Source organism: Lactuca sativa, chromosome 3 (genome assembly GCF_002870075.4).
Source record: "Lactuca sativa cultivar Salinas chromosome 3, Lsat_Salinas_v11, whole genome shotgun sequence".
In the NCBI taxonomy this organism is placed as follows: domain Eukaryota; kingdom Viridiplantae; phylum Streptophyta; class Magnoliopsida; order Asterales; family Asteraceae; genus Lactuca; species Lactuca sativa.
In genome coordinates, this window is record NC_056625.2 from 244368121 (window position 1) to 244373698 (window position 5578).

Sequence of the window (5578 nt, forward strand, 5' to 3'; positions counted from 1 at the left end):
TTTGGTAAAAGCCTCTTCCTTTTTGTCTATACTTCTCCTCCTTGGCCTTCTTGTACTCTTCGTAAGGCAGCCACTCCTTCTTTTGTTTTCGCCAGTCTTCATCATACCGGTCACCGCTCGAATAGCATACTTGTGCCTTTTTGTTGCCGTGCTCATCTAAATCACAATCCCTAGTGAGGTGAGGTCCATTGCAGTTTTCACAACCCACCCGTATGGCATGGATAGTTTGATCCATTTTGTCCATTCTCCTATCCATGGTTTTTAACATGGCCATGACCGCGGATAAATCTTCAGTAGCAGCGTACGCGGCTCCCCTCGTGACATCATTCCTAGGGTTGTGGTATTCTCTAGAGTGTTTAGAGAATTCTTCAATTAATTCTTTAATCACCGGGGGTGGCTTCTTTGTAAGTGGGCCTTGTGAGTCTAGCAACTGCCGGGTTGTGACATTAACTCCATCATAAAAGATGGAAACTTCTTGCTGGCTGTTTAGATCATGGTGTGGGCAATTTCGTAGTAAACTTTTGTACCTCTCCCATGCTTCATATAAAGATTCTCCAGCTTGTTGTTCAAAGTTTGCAATGGCCTTCTTGAGTTTGGCTATTTTGGATGGTGGGCAAAAGTGATCTATAAATTCTTCCTTCATTTTGGCCCAAGTAGTGACTGACCCGGGAGGAAGTGATTTGAGCCAGTCTTTAGCAACACCCTTGAAGGTTACCGGAAGCATCCGAAGTAGTTGAGTTTCGCGGGTTACATTTGGAATGTTGAAATAGTCAGCAACATCATTTACTTCATCCAAATGTTTGTAGGCATCTTCATGATCTTTCCCATAGAAAGGTATTTCCTTAAGCGCAGCTAGGATATGACCTTTTAGTTCGAAGGTAGCAGTTGCGGGAATTGCGGGTTGCACAAGTCCCGGGCCATGGTCGTCGCGCATCCTCTTCTTCCATTCCCCCATGGGAATTTCATCAATGTTAGCCATAGTGAATGCTAACTCTTCCTCCGATCCGGTTTCTTGTTCGTATGTTGCCTCCTCTTCTTCCTCGGTCTCGTATCCAATATCTTCTTGGATTGGCTCCTCAATTGTCAAGGAAGCGCTAGAAGCTCCTGATTTACTGCTCTTCTTTTTCCCAAAAACAGTCTTCAAGTTGGACAATGGTGATTTCTTTGGTGTGCTTGAACTCTCCACGTCCTTCCCTTTGTTTCTTTTCAATTCGGATTCGGGATCTTCAAACGGAGGTACCAGTGGTGTGTTTGCTCCTCTGGTCATGAGAGTCCTGAAATTAATCAAATAAAAAAAACGTAAAAAGAACAAAAAGATTGTAAAAGAAAAGAAAAAAATTGCTGGATAAACTGCTACTCGCCGAGTAGGTGCGAGTGCACTCGGCGAGTATCAGTGATATTTCAAAAAAAATTTTAGTTTTAACTTAACTAAAACAGATACTAAAACCTAATTACTGGATACTAAATTGCAATAAATGAACTTTATGCAAGTAAACTCACACAAAGGATCGAAAAATTTAGGAATTAGCTTAATTATTTAGAACCGTTCCCCGGCAACGGCGCCAAAAACTTGATGTGTGTAAATTCAATTAGTTTTATCCCTACTTTTTATTAATAATTTGAGCACACAAAGGCAGTGAACCTGTCTTTAAGTGGTATAGATTGATAAGTAAGGTATCGAACTCAGGGAACGGAAATTAAACTAATAGCTAATTTTAACTAAAACAAATAATAAAAGTAAATGGTTTTTTTTCTCTAGTTTTGCAAGACTAGAAACTTAAACAAATTAAATTTAACTAATTAACTAAAGCAACAACTATTCACCAAATTTGATAAAGATGTTTCTATTTAGGTTCAACCAATTCACTCCTATGGTTATTTAAGTTAAGGTAGATTAATTGCTATTGGTTACCAATGATAGTAGTTAGGTTCATGTTCATTACTCCTAACCCTTAGACAATTAACTAATTTAAGCGTTGATCAAGTGTTTAAACTAATTAATTCCCTAGATTAATTATTTGGATTAAATAAGATTTGTAATAGTCAATTAAGTTATTAATTCAATTAACCTCTTGTTGATGGTTTCTCAAACAAGCTCACACATTAATCTTCCTATTTTCTTATTAATCTTAGTTTCATAATCATTACTTCTAAGCATATATTTTAGCATTCACAAAAACATATGAGGTTAACAATTAAGTGATGTTCATGCGACCTAATTGCCTTCCAATTAAAAGAAAATAGTAGTGATTAATACATAAGGTTCTTTAACAAACTTAATTCAATAAATCACCAATAGACAATTAAACAAGAATCAATAATTAAACCATAGGAGTTCTTTGGTATTCCCCAAACAGAAACAAAAACGAGTTTAGCTCATAGTTGCAGTAGAAACAAGCATAAAAACAAAGTTTATGAAAGCAAACATGTTTAATTCCTAAGTCTAAGTGGTAGAATTAACCTAATTGCTTGAATTCTTCCAACTCTTGAAGCCTAGGGTTCCTTAGCGCCTTCTGAACCTTTTAGTCGCAGCTCTCCCTTCAAAACTTGCCAGGAATGCCTTCTTATGGAATAAGGATTCGCCTTTTATAGATATCCTCAAACAGAGGGTACTCGGCGAGTAGCAGAATAAACTCGCCGAGTAGGTCAATACTTATCCGTCTCTAGATCAGCAGTCGTACATATCTCCTGGCATCTCATCGCGTACTCGCCGAGTAATGCCGACCTACTCGCCGAGTAAGTCTCTCTTTCCATTCTTTAACCTTCACTTGCTTTCCCTTTTCTCCTTTTTGCCTCCAAGCATATCTTTTGGACTGAAAAACATAATTTAACACTTTTAAGTACCTTTTGTCCATAATATGCGACAATTTAGCTAATATATGAATAAAAAACTATACTAAATACACACTAAATATGCACATATCAGTAGTATTAATGTCCCATAAACTATACCTATGATAGTTTATCATATATGTTTGTAGTGAATGAAAATCCTTTTTGTAGTGTAAATGGAACCTCTCATAGTGAGATTGTAGTGTAACAGATTATAAACTATACCGATTATAGTTTATCATAAATGTTTGTAGTGAATGAAAATCCTTATGATGAATGACTATTTCTGTTTCATGAAATTAAACTAACAAGAAATACATTCAACACATAGTAATTTATTTCTATACACTTTGCTCAACATGTTACAAAGTGTTAGTAAACTTGTAAGCTGTTTTTTACTAGTTTTAACTTTCATGTAACTATTCTTAGAAAAATCACAGGAAAATCACTATACATCGAAAATTGAATCTGTAAACTCTAAGATTTCAGGAAATGTGCCTAGTTTGTTCATTATTTTTATTATGAGTTTTAGTGGTCTCTAACTAGTGCGAAAATGTACATATTCACAGACTGGTCCGGATTCATTTCTGAAATGATAGGCAGTTTTGTAAAAATCATCATAAATTGTAGAAAAGTCGTATGAACGTGTGTAAGTAGTCATTAGAAAGGTATAAACCTGAAATATATGCATATTAAACTATTTTGAAAAATATTAAATTTAAGATGGTCAACACAGTTCGTGAATAGCCCCTAACTTTTCTATTGAAGGTTGTTGGTTGAGTAGAATGTATTTTAGAGTTGTAACTTGTATTCTACCCCTTAAAACTTGAAGAAAACATGAAAAGATAGGGGTATGAACTCACCTCGAGTGATTCCATTAGGTGGTAAGTTGAAGAAGGGGAGTTTCAAGTCAAGACACTTGAAAGATGCTTGAAGATTTGAAGATCCTAAGAACAAATATGTGAATGTTTGTGTGAATGACTCATGATTCATGTGAAAAAAATATAGAGTATTTAGTATTTGAATGAAGGAACTTAACTAGAATGGAGGAAATCTCCTGAATACTTTTGTCAAGAAGATCGTGACTGAGAAAGAGGGGGAGAGAGAAAAGTGTGTTTTGGTGGTGGCAAATGAAACTTTGAAGGTGAGGAATAAGATCTCTTGGGTGGATTTGGTTAAGGAAATTATGATGGAGTGTTGGGATGAGTTGAAAAAGGACAACGATTTGACTCGGTAATGTGTGAATAGTGACATAAAGTGGGTGATTACCTTATGAATAAAATAATGAGTCTTAGACATTATTCATAAAAATGTGCTCTAACTCTTCAAGGTTGGCATAAAATAGGAGTATAGGGGGGTTTTACTCATGAGAAATACGAGTTTGAGGAGGTTCCCAATGTCAAATACACATAAAATTGCTGAAAGGTCTAAAATGTTCAAAAATATGGAATGGAGTCCAGATGTCAGGAGTGTTTGTCCGGAGTCAGGAGAGTCCGTCCGGAATTAGGAGTGTTAGGAGTGTCCGGAGTTCAGGAGCGTCCGTTCGGAGTCAGGAGTGTCAGGTGTGTCCAGAGTTCAGGAGCGTCCGTCCGGAGTCAGGAGTGTCCGGAGTTCAGGAGCGTTCGTCCAGAGTCAGGAGTGTCAGGAGTGTCCGGAGTCAGGAGCGTTCGTTCGGATTCATGAGTGTCATGAGTGTCTGAAGTTCAGGAGCGTTTGTCCGGAGTTAGGAGTGTCAGGAGTGTCCGGGGCCAGAAGTCTGTCCAGAGTCAGGAGTGTCAGGAGTGTCCGGAGTTCAGGAGCATTCGTCCGGAGTCAAGAGTGTCAGGAGTTTCTGGAGTTTAGGAGCGTTCGTCCGGAGTCAGGAGTGTCTGGGGTCAGGAGCGTCCGCCAGGAGTCAGGAGTGTCCGGAGTTAGGAGTGTCTGTTCGGAGTCAGGAGTGTCCAGAGTCCAGGAGCGTTCGTCTGGAGTCAGGAGTGTCAAGAGTGTCTGGGTCAGGAGCATTCGTCCAGAGTCAGGAGTGTCCGGAGTCAGGAGCATCTGTTTAGCATCAGGAGTGTCCGTAGTTCAGGAGTAGGTGTTCCGATTCAAGAGGGTTCCGGACCAAGAGGGTCCTTTTGGTTTTTCTCCTTTGGTTTTGAGCTGTTTTCAACAAAGGAAGGAGTTGGGGATAGTATGAATGTTTACAAAACGTTGAGAGAGATTTGGGAGAGATTTGAGATACAAAGAGATATTTGGGAAAGATCTAGGAGTGAGAGATAGATTGGGAGAGTGATAATGATTTATATAGTCGTTACATCACTCACCTTGGTTAGGGTTTAGAATTTCTGAACGTGTGAAACTTCCGTGTGATACTTTGTATTATGATAGAGAGTTGTACATTAGTAAACATAGAGTAAGTCCTAACATACAAGCACTAACTGAGTTTACTGGTTTGACTCGCTGACTTTGCTTGACTTTGACTTGACTAGAAATTGACGGTTGTCACATCATCCTCCCGTTAGAGGGAATTTTGTCCCAAAATTAGCGTTTCGACTGGGACTTCAAGGGTTGGGGAAAATATGTGGGTATTTTTGTTTCATCTGATCTTCGCGTTCCCAGGTGAACTCGGGCCCTTGCTTAGCATTCCATCGGACATTCACAATGGGGATGCGACTTTGTTTATTTCTTTTGATCTACCGGTCCATGATTTCAACCGATTCTTAATTTAAGTGGAGACTCTCGTTGATTTCGATTTCGTCGAGAGGGA

At 38.7% G+C, this 5578-nt stretch overlaps 1 non-coding gene across 1 annotated transcript; it reads left to right on the forward strand.

Annotated features, from left to right (window-relative positions):
* Positions 1-488: 488 nt before the first annotated feature.
* LOC128133140 (small nucleolar RNA R71) lies at positions 489-595 on the forward strand. The gene has a single exon (XR_008231318.1). It is a non-coding gene; the product is annotated as a small nucleolar RNA R71 (small nucleolar RNA).
* Positions 596-5578: the final 4983 nt, after the last annotated feature.